Consider the following 11,572-nt stretch of genomic DNA (forward strand, 5'->3'; position numbering starts at 1 on the left):
ATCAATCTAAATGAAGTTCAGGAACCTTTTTTCCACATCAGTTTAAATAGGGTCCAAGTTCCGTATTGAAATGAAATAATACGTTACTTGTACCGAATTTAAATTGCACGAAAAAAAAAATGTTCTAGTCTTGTAATGGAACACATTAGAATGTATGGGTTACTGGATCTTTATCAATCCCAAGGTTGTTAAAGATCAAGGAATCGTAAATAAATTCAATTCCCGTCCAGGAGAGAAAATCGGCAAGTGTAAATGGGTTCTAGACTATAAAGAACCTTTTTGTATTTAAAGTGTTTCAATTCAGTTCAGGAACCCTTTTTGTGGAAGTATGGTCCAGGAACCCTTTTTGCGGATGAATGGTCCAGGAACCCTTTTTCCGGATGAATGGTCCAGGAACCCTTTTTCCGGATGAATGGTCCAGGAACCCTTTTTCCGGATGAATGGTCCAGGAACCCTTTTTCTGGCTGAATTTTTGTCCAGGAACCTTTTTTCCAGATGAATTTAAGTATGATTCAGGAACCTTTTTTCAATGAAACAATACACAACTTTTATTGAATTTAAATTGTGCGAGAAAAAAGGTTCCGGTCTTTCAGCGGAACCCAATAGAAACCATTACAAGTTATGGGATCCCGGACCTTTACAACCCTGAGTCACAGGTGTCCATAGCATTTTAAGCAGTGGTGGACACCCCATATACCCAGGGGTGTGGTGGTCAGCTGGTATTGAACACTTAATATCAACAAAAGAAAACTTTGATACACATATGAGGGGTTCAGACCATAAGAAGTGTAACTCCATTCAAGAAAATTTTGAGAAAAAGGCACATTTGAAAAAGGTAGTACTATCTTCAGCTGTTGGAGCACAAACAAAAGTGGTGCCTTCATGAGCAAGAATTTGAAACTTAGGAGATATTTGTAGCACTAAAATGTTGGTACTTCACAGTTCGAAGTTATACATGTAACTCCATTTCCACAAAGTGGAGTTTACTACTTGTGCTATGTACCCAACATATTAATGGTGGATTAAAGATAGAGATTTTGGTACAAAACCTGTGCACATTTCAGGATCTAAAGTGGTACATAAAATTGCACTTCGGTGTTAAAATGGCGAATGCAATCTAAAATTTGATTTAAAAACTATACTTAGTTTACAAAGTACATGCATAATTATGTTACCAGAATATTAACTTCATTCATTTTTTCCTCCTGAAATTTTTACTGCAGAATTAATGACATTTCTATGAATTTACATAACTGACAGGATAATTGTCTTCAGAAAGTGTAGTGAAATAAACGCTAAATTTCATGTTTATAAAATTTTAATTTACATTCTGCAGTTATTTTTAATCATTTTGTGACTAAACATGCTAAGAAAATACACATTTTAAAGGAACATTTTCTAACGAGAGAACAATATCATTCTTGTAGTTGGAAATCAACTCTCCCAACACGGCACTCAGATTATAACGGAATAACTCGCAAGCTTGTAGTTTGCACATGAAATACTAGATAGTATCAGATTCGCTTTTTGCTGCAGAGTGGGATGAGCCCTTCTATTAACCCCTTCAATTGTTCTTACAAACTATAGTGGAACCACAGGAAAGAGAACTTGCGCAGAACCGCATTATGCTCGTGGTTGTTGGGGGGAGGAGCCTTCACCACAATCGGAGTCCGTGTTGCAAGGCCTATTGATTTCTCTGGAGATTTCCTTAATACTGTTGCTATGGAACCACCATGAGCCTGCTCAAACATAAATATCTATCTATAATAATATTAAACTGGTATTATTTCTTGTGGATAATCATACCCCATTCAGCCTTATTTAGCTCATGCCTTCTGCTTATTTGACTGCTGGCAGTGGTATACACATCTACAGCTCACTTGCTGTTTTTTCACGAGTCATTCTAGTCGCTCCCGACATGTATTCATGACATGGACAATCCTAGTTGCAGTTCAGGGGTGTCTGGTCATTGACAATATAGTGTATATTTTCATAAGGGCAAAAATATGAAATAGAGAAACGTGGAAAATTTTACTAGGAAAAAAAAAATTCTCTCTTATCTGAACGATTACATTTTACAGGCACCCATTACATTAGGATATTATAGTACTTTAGTTTTGCAAGTGTTCAATTGCCATTTACCTAATGGTGTAGATATAAGCTTCAGATTTAGTTTTTGTGGGATGTTTACTTCTTTGTATTTATATTCTGCAAGAATGAGGAATGAAGCACAGGCATAAAACATTATGACATCATAGCTGAAAGCTGATGAAATCTGCAAGTCAAAAAATCAGAATTTTCTCACTTGCGATGTCTCTATTGCAACATTATTAGATATAATACCTACCAAAATGGAATTTGGTACTTACGCTTCTTTTCAGGTGTCTTTCTCGTTCACTTTTTAACGTAATAATGATAAGATGTTAGTACAATTATTGACAAATCACTTGCCACCAAGGCATATCCAGCAGGATGTGAAATCTTGGGGGACAGGTGAGGGGGGAGTATTTGTTGTAACAACAAAAGATAAGCAATTAGTGTTGACTTCAAATATACTTTACTAAGGATAAGATAACACAGAGAAAGTAGTGTGGCGTGAGTGTTGAATGCTAGATATACACCAATAACAATATATGCACAATGGAAGTAAAACAAAGGTGCAAGATAAGTATAACTATGAAATTAATTGATTTATATTAATAAAAAGCAAAAACTAAACAAAAAATAAAAATAATACAACTATTTCATAATGCAGGCTGCCCGACACGCTGTTCATCGTTCAAGTCTTCAGTGATTTTGTACCCTGATATCCAGGCTACAACAAACCTCTCCACATATACTTTAATGTGTAAAGCATTTTCAAGTACGTGGGCAAATCAAAAAGTAAGTTACACCCAAGCCGTGTTCCTGTACTAAAAGAGGTGGCAACACTGTCTGGAATGTATTCTCCCCATACCGAAGGCAACCAAGCTGCATCTGGTTTAGTATGCAAGTAGTCACCTTGTGAATATGGCACGTTGTATGGAGGTGGCGTCCGATTTTTTGTGGGCATGAAGACATAATCGGAGTCAAATCCATCGCCAAATTGTCAAGGTGTATGGTGAGAATGCAATGTCACACCCCCTTATCAGGAAATGGTGCCAGATGTTCGAAGACGAAAGAACAAACATGAACGATGAACAGCGTGTCGGGCAGTCTGCATCTGTGAACACTATCATCAAAACGGAGTGTGTGAATGCAATCATCCTTGCCAACTGCCACATGAAAATTAAGAGATATTGCAAGTGAACTGAACATATCCTACGATAGTGTGTCTATGCTGATTCATGACCAGTTGGGTGCATCGTAAACTGTGCTCTTGCTGGGTGCTGAGATTGCTAACCGATGAGTACAAAAGTCAACGCAATTGAAATTTGATGGAATTTTTACACACAAGATAGGAAAAACTGATCACACGATTCGAAAAGTGCTTGGATTACTTTGGTGACTATGTCGAAAGAAGTTAAATGTTCATACATTCTTGTCCAATAATTATTTTCTTTCTAATGTGTTTTGTTTCTTTTATACAGGGGGTGTAACTTACTTTTTGATTTGCCCTAGTAGTTAATTTTATCAACTGCGCTGATCTGTAACAACTTCAGAATGTTACTTTCCTTTTAGTCCTAGGCTGTTTCAGTGAATAATATAGACATAAGTTGCAAAGGGTATCACATATTTTGAGCACAATAAGCAGGCCTGTAGCCAGAATTTTATTTATCTTATTTCATCCCTTAGCAGCCATCATCTAAAGGCAAAAAAGTGAGGGGTGGGGGTAGAAGCCCTGAAGATGAATTTGTCAGTATAGTACAACTTATTACACAAGATGTTTAATGCTGCTAGGGAAGTAAAATAAATTACCACAATACACTATTTGAAGGGGTGGCCAAACCCCCCTCTCCTGGCTACATGCCTGCCTAAAGCCTGACAAGTTAAGTCCTGATATGCGCAGAACACTTCCTATTACGTCATCCTCCCCACCACTCTTCTACGTACTGGTCTGGCCTTGAGAGTGCGAGTGGTGCCAACTCAGCAAAATTAAGCTAAATCAAATATGACAAACTGTTTTTACTGTTTGGTGCCGGCTCATATCAGTTTATCAGTGGTTCATTTTATTTAATCCGGTCTTTGAAAATGCGTGTGGTTCGCGGATCGTAAACTGTAGTATTACGCACACGCATTAAGGTTTATAACAAAGAGAAACTATTGGGCGAATTACTTCATTTTCTGAATGCGACATCGAGCAGTGGACTGGTTTCTTTTAAAGCTGAGTGGGGTGGGGGTTCTTTTGTTTATTGTACAGTCGTGGAAAAAAGTTCTTCCCCATAAGGCTTTAATAGGAGCAAGTAATGCAGGAGGGTAGGCAACACATATTGCACCCTTCGATGATCGGGTGATTTTGCCTGTCTTAACACCGAGAAATGTGTTCCACGTGAAGGTCAACATGACAGGAAAGCAAAGAGGGTCACGTGACTATTGGTTACGTGGAGTGTTGTGCTTCTCCACGTCCCCAGTTCTTGATCCACATTGCAGAAAAAGTAGAGCTGCATGCAATATATGAAAATAGGTTGTTTTCAACTACACGCTTAATTATGATTTTCCCAATTGTAAATCTATCAGACGTGTCTCCCGATTTAGTCGGGACAGTCTTTTACTTTGAATTCCTGTTTGTCATAGGCGTAACTTGACGGGAGCAGAAAGGGCATTTGTAACCCCCCCCCCCAAAAACAAATCAGGTTTCTTAAAGCTGGATTGGATTGATTTGGTGTTTTAAGTCCACTTTATGCACAGTAAGGCTAATCGGGACTGGACCTACAGTTTAAAGTGGGATCCGAACCACTTGTGCCTCCACCGGGTATAGAACCCGGGACCCCTTGATTACAAGGCAATGACGCTACCACTGCGCCATGGGGGAGGCCCTCTTAAAGCTGCTAAAACAGGAATTAAATACTATGATTTGACGCGTCCAAAAAAAGTATTATATTGAAAGATTTTTCCCAAATACGTAGATAGCAATTTAATACTTTGAAAGTGTCTCAGATTTGTTTATTACGTCACATCTTAGTGTGGCACAGGTCTACTGCAAAAGTGGAATTTCGTAACAGAAATATGAACCCACTCCTTATATTTCGTAGCCGATTTCATCTTGAAACTGAAATTAAGAATATTAGTTAACAATGTCATTGGTAAACAATAAAAAAATGTGTTAGACCCAATTCTTTAATACCTTATCATAATCTTTATCGCAAGTTTAAATTTTGTTGTAAGTCCACTTTATGCAAAAAAAAAAAAAAAAAAAAGGTAAAGTTCTCACCTGTGCTTGGCGCTACGCCATGAAGGCGTATAGGGGGTGTGGGGGTAACGCCCCACACTTTCTTGATTCGTTCGTGAGTGGGAGTGATGTGATCAGCATCACGCCCCTGACCGCTTTTACTCCCAGGGTTTCCCCCAGGTACCCATGTCATTCGACGCTGGGTGGGCGCTGGGGCCGCTTCCAACGTTAGAAAAGTTCCCGGGAATCGAACCCGGGGCCTATAGCATGGTAGTCAGACGCGTTACCGACTGAGTCACCGGCACAGATAGACTAATCTGAAGTGCATACAGTTTAAAGTGGGATCCGAACCACTATGTGCGATCACCTGGTATCGTACCCCAGACCCCTTGATTACAAGGCCTTACCACTACGCCATCAGTGAGGCGCACACAATCTTTGTATTTCGACCTTTTTAAACCTATATGTATCATATAAGAGGTTGTTTAACGTTTCTATGCCTCTATGGATTATATTTAGCCAGTATTCGAGCACATAGAGTTAGATTTCATAGAATATAAGCTTCTCTTCCATGTTTATGGTTTCCTGTCTGCAGTAGAAAAACTGGCAGGTTCCCATAGCTTTTCTTTCAATAGTCTTCCAATGGTTGCATATCATATCACTCAAATTTGATTCATTCGTTTCGAACACAATCCCCGATGGCGCAGTGGGATCGTGGGCGCCTTGTAATTAAGGGATCCCGGGTTCGATACTCGGTGGAGGAACATAGTGGTTCGGATCCCCCTTTAAACTGTAGGTCCATTCACGATTAGCCTAACAGGACATAAAGTGGACTTAAGACACCAAATCAAGCAACCAACACAATCCCGTTATTGTCCAGATTATCGAATCCAGAACCTTCGTCGCGAATAACATAAGCAGGAAGACAACGTGAAATAACCGAACAGAAACAGAACCTAAAACCTACATCGGATAGATTGGATTAAGTCGACGATACAGCACGGGTTCTGAAATGAAAAAGAATACGAAAGTTGAAGGACCTCTATACGCACCCACTTCTCCTCCACTCAATGGGGAAGATATGCTTCTAGCTGAGAAGCCTTTACGCAGAAGTGCCCTGAGGGAACTTCAAGGCCACGATGATAAAGTGTTATACGTGCAATGACGGGACCAAAACATACGTCAGATAGCTGTGTTCCTCCTTATTTCGTACGCCATTGATAACTGGAACACGTGACCTCGTCTTTGGTAGAGCAGAAGCCTGCTTGCTTGCCACCACCCTTTGGTTCAGTGACCTTCGCCCGTAGTCAGCAAGAGTGAATAACTCACCATATACTTGTTGTCTGTGAGGCTACACAAGAATAGATATTTCGTCAGTGGCTGTAAGTATTGTTTCATCTGCAGTTATATCAGTTAACATTTCAATAGTTTCCTTCCTAATGGTTACGTTAGTGATAAACATGTAAATTAGTTCTCGAGAGTGAACGTTTTATCTATTTGAACGGGGAATTTTTATACAGCCTGCATGTATTATTTTTTCCTGAAACAAGAAGAAATTCGAAGACGCAAAAAAAGTTGTATAAGAGTAGTTAACAAAAGGAAAAAAGAAAAAGAAAACGAAAATGTAAATGCTGAAATAAATTATGGTAGAGATCGAGTGAATAACATTTTGTCATGGGGCCTCCTCGATGGCGTAGTGATAACGTCGTCGCCTTGTAATCAGTGGATCCTGGGTTTGATACACGGTGGATGCACATAGTGGTTAGTATCCCACTTTAAACTGAAGGTCCAGTCCAGATTAGCATATCTGTGCACCAAACCAAAACTAAGAAAGAAATTGTCACAATGTAAGAAAATTTCATGTTCAACCAGATACGAAACAAAAGGGAATAATATATTGCAGGTTGGAGTTCACATCTGTAGCATCTAACCAGCACAATTATGAATCACAACATATCGTATCAGATCCATTTTTATTATACATGTATGATAATATAAGAGAAGTAGAGGAAAGAGAAAACCAAGCGAAACACGGACGCCTTCTCCAGAATTTCAAATCTCGTTACATAAGGTTCTGGGTTTGAGTCCCGAACAGGCATGACTTTCGTGATCTTGCCCTTTATCTGCTTCATTTCATCATAATTCATCGTTATGGTTTACCTGCAGGGGAAGAATAATGACAATAATTGCCAATACAAAGCCAATGACAAACAGAACAACTCGATTACGGAGGTGCCAAGAAGAAACGAGACTTGACAGTGTCTCCGTCTCTCGGTTTGTCGAATTGAAAATTGCTCTCCCGTTCTCGGTCTCGATTAATTAAATATAGAAATCGAAAATGTTTGTGAATGAATATACATGTATTTTATATATTCCGGTTTTGTAGGAGATTTCGTGAGAGATGAAATAAGTACTCTTCCATCGTATTTATTTTTATAATTTTTATTCCCTGTTCGATGATCGCGACGATAAGGACGAGTGACCATTACATGAAATTGATGACGAAATAGTCAAACACCCCCGACAAGGACGGTACTCAAACCCGGAAACTTTGGCGACGATATCGAATGTCAATCACTTAATGAGCTTGACCACCGAGCCGCTTAATGTTGTTTCTGTCAGGTAATTCGTAATAATATCCCACATTCACTATCATTTGCTTCATAATTTATCTTATTGTTGTGATTAACCTGAATTCAAAGAATTAGTTGAAAGGCAAAAATGGAAGATTGAATGTCTCTGATGTTACTTCGTGCCGAATAACATGACGTGGTATTATGATATGAATTTTTTAATCATATAATATGCCTATTCATTCCATTGATTGATCCCAATTGAGCACACAAAATATGGTATAATGTCCACTCCATGGAGGAGCGGTTAGCACAGCGCGCTACGATGCCATGGGTCCCTGGTTAGAATCTCGACTTGGGCGTGGGTGTCCTTGGTAAGTGTCCCTTCATCAATTTCATCATAGCATCACTCATCTTCATCGTCGCTATTTGCCAAAAGTGAAAGAATAGCAAATCTAAATAACAAACATCTAATCAAATCGAACATCTCTACCGATTTAATTCTATACGGTACCGAACTCCCACTTTATTACTGCATCTTAAGTCATTTTACAGCATCTCAATTGTTTTCCGATTCGAAAACATTTGGAATGTTGTTTTGTGCAGTTGATTGTGCATTGTTTCGTTGTTTGGATTGTTTAATTAACGTCGCATTAATTAGTTTTAGACCAATCGTGACAGGGGAAGCAAGAGCACAAAGAAAGCGAAAAAGACAAGGAAGAGACCACGGCTTTCTTTAAAGATAGCATCCCGTGAATACAACTCAAGTGACTGCAGAATATTATGAATAAAATTTATTTCGCTTTTTCCTTTTATTTCTGTTTCAGTTATTTTACTTCGCTTTTCTTCTACCACTCGCGTTACTCGAGTCGGTGAGGAAGAATTATAAACTTGTGAAATGGACGATGGTACAAAAAAATATATGCCTCTCCCACGGTTCGATTTGGTGTTTTAAATCCACTTTATGCGCAGTAAGGCTAATCGGGACTGGACCTACAGTTTAAAGTGGGATCCGAACCACTTGTGCCTCCACCGGGTATCGAACCCGGGACTCCCACGGTTCGAAACTGTCAGTACAAAATATTGTCTTATTTTTAAAATTTACGGGCAAATATGGTTTGTCACGTAGCAATTTTCGCTTATCTCTTTCTCAAGGGGTTCCATTGCCTCTCTGATGTCGTAGTGGTAACGTCTTCGCCATGTAATGAAAGGCTTCCGAATTCAATACCAAATAGAGAGGCATTTGGTTCGGATCCCATTTTAATCTGTAGGTCCAGTGCATGAACTGGACTTAAACAATTAACGTGTGGCATGTGGTCTGTGATGAGAACCATCATTTCAGCGAACCTTCTTGACAATGACTGTAATATCACTCGAAAGAATAGTATTTCCTTACGAGTAGCTCTTGTCAAGAAACCAGTTCCTGAAATTTTCTTCTGGAGGCATCGTAGCACCCAGCTGTTTGTTGTGGCTGGGGCACGAGTCATGTGACTCATGCTATCAAAGCTCAATCCTTCCCGAGAACTCGGAATCACCAGGCAAACTTAAGCGAATATTTTGTTATTTGGGTTGCATAAACAACAGGCTTTAAGACGTTACGAAATTCTACGTCCCGTGGCCCAGGTATTTTTTTCTAAGACTGTACAACAATCACTACGAGAAGGCAATCTGATAACACACTTGCCTGTGTTCTTATTTAAAGCATTGATATGTTCTTGCTCTTTAATCTTGGCTGCATATTTTTGAAATGCAAAAATCAAATCATGCCGGGTCCAACAAAATCCACAATCTGCTCTGGAAAGCCCCTTATAGGACAGGCCAGATAAATTGTTTACAATGTTGCCACATATTTGCAAAATCAGGAGGAGTTACATAAACTTAAGTATAATGTTGTCGAATCCACAAGCGCCGCCACGGGAGTATCTTAAGGGATGCTTTCTCAAGTTTTAAAAGAATTGGATTGTATTGATTTGTTGTTTTAAGTCCACTTTATTCACAGTAAGGCTAATCGGGACTGGACCTACAGTTTAAAGTGGGATCTGAACCACTATGTGCCTCCACCGGGAATCAAACCCGGGACCCCTTGATTACAAGGCGACGATGCTACCACTGTGCCATCGGGAGGCCAAGTTTTAAAAGAAGGAAAAGAGTCGTTGGCGAAAGGTTAGCTGAATTTCTGTACTCCAACAGGTAGAAAACAGCCCAGGAAAAAGCGAATACAAATTTCGTCGAAAATCCTCAGACCATTCAGCTCCCTCCAGGTTGCAACGCTGCGAACCAACGTCGCTGTGGAGAATGGAGTGGGGAAATGTGGTGCGAGATGCGCAACAGCTATTTGCAGCATCTTGTTTTTAAACTTGTGAAATTATACCAGTAATAGTTCGCTGCACTTTTTGACTCTCTTGGCACTGAAGCACCTAGTTAGTTACACTGACTCGCCTACTTCGTCTATTAGGTGTCTGCACTATGTTCTGGAGCAGTGTAGTACGAGGTGCATTCAAGTTCTAAGGTCTCCTAAATAATTTTGAAAAATATACTCACCTCAGAAATCTGAAACTGCCGTCACTTCTCACCATAAACACCATCTAGACTATAATGGCCTCTGCAAACGCTTTTTTAGGAGTCTGTTTTGTATACTGAATAATCGCTGATGCAAGAGGGGAACGGCTGGAAAATGTGCAACCACGGAGACTGTCCTTGAGCGTTGGAAGAAGTAAAAAATTGCTAGGTGCGAGGTGAGGTGAGTATGGACGGAGCATGTGATTCACTTCAAATTTGTTTTCCATGAAGAGCGTCTGTACAATGGCCGCCCGATGAAGAGGTGCATTCTCCTGATGAAAGAACACAGCTGCAGCTGTTTCTTTCGCAATTCTGGAAGCAACTTGGTCCTCAAATCAGCTTCATAGCTTGTACCCATCATTGCGGTACCCTTAGGATAGCAATGCGTGAGTATAACGCCTTCGCTGTCCCAAAACATCACTTTTCTCAGCAATGGAGTAACTGGCGGCTGGTTCGTGGGCGAGGCTCCTTTCGTTTTATTTCATATGACGTTCGACATTGCTTGAACTATCGGACCCACGAACGGACATTGTTCACGTCCATGACACCACCACAGCATGTCTCAGTCAATTTAAGATGAATATGGATGGGTGTTACTCCACGCAGGTGAAGAAAATGGATAATCTTTCGATGTAAATGATGTCATTCCCAGTATCAAAAACATTTCCGTCCTTAGATAGCGCCACTAGCTTCCTATGGGTCGTATTGTGCTGTCATCTGGCCTCATCAACCTTCAAGAATGGATGTTTCTTCTCAAACAACTCTCACGTTTATAACTGCTTCAATTCATGAAGAAAAAAATAGGAGACCTTAGAACTTGAATGTACCTCGTATGTGGCCTATGGTCACATGGTGTGTGCTAACTAATCAAATGAACATTTAAAGCAGCAGACAGGCATTTGTTGAATCTTCTGAACTTGAACACTGCTATTTGTCTACTTGGTCGTGAACATAATTTCCTTGCACCAGCCTGACACCAGGGTACACCTGCCCTACACCAAGTGTCATAAAGTGCAGCCAACTAGAAGGAGCTCATACAAGCACCCTCCCAATACATGTATCTGTAGGGGATAGCACGGAAGAAAAACTGACATATAATACATATTTTTGTTCTTTCATTATTCTAATATTT

The sequence above is a fragment of the Lepisma saccharinum genome, chromosome 30 (genome assembly GCF_977018435.1).
Source record: "Lepisma saccharinum chromosome 30, izLepSacc3.1, whole genome shotgun sequence".
NCBI lineage: Eukaryota > Metazoa > Arthropoda > Insecta > Zygentoma > Lepismatidae > Lepisma > Lepisma saccharinum.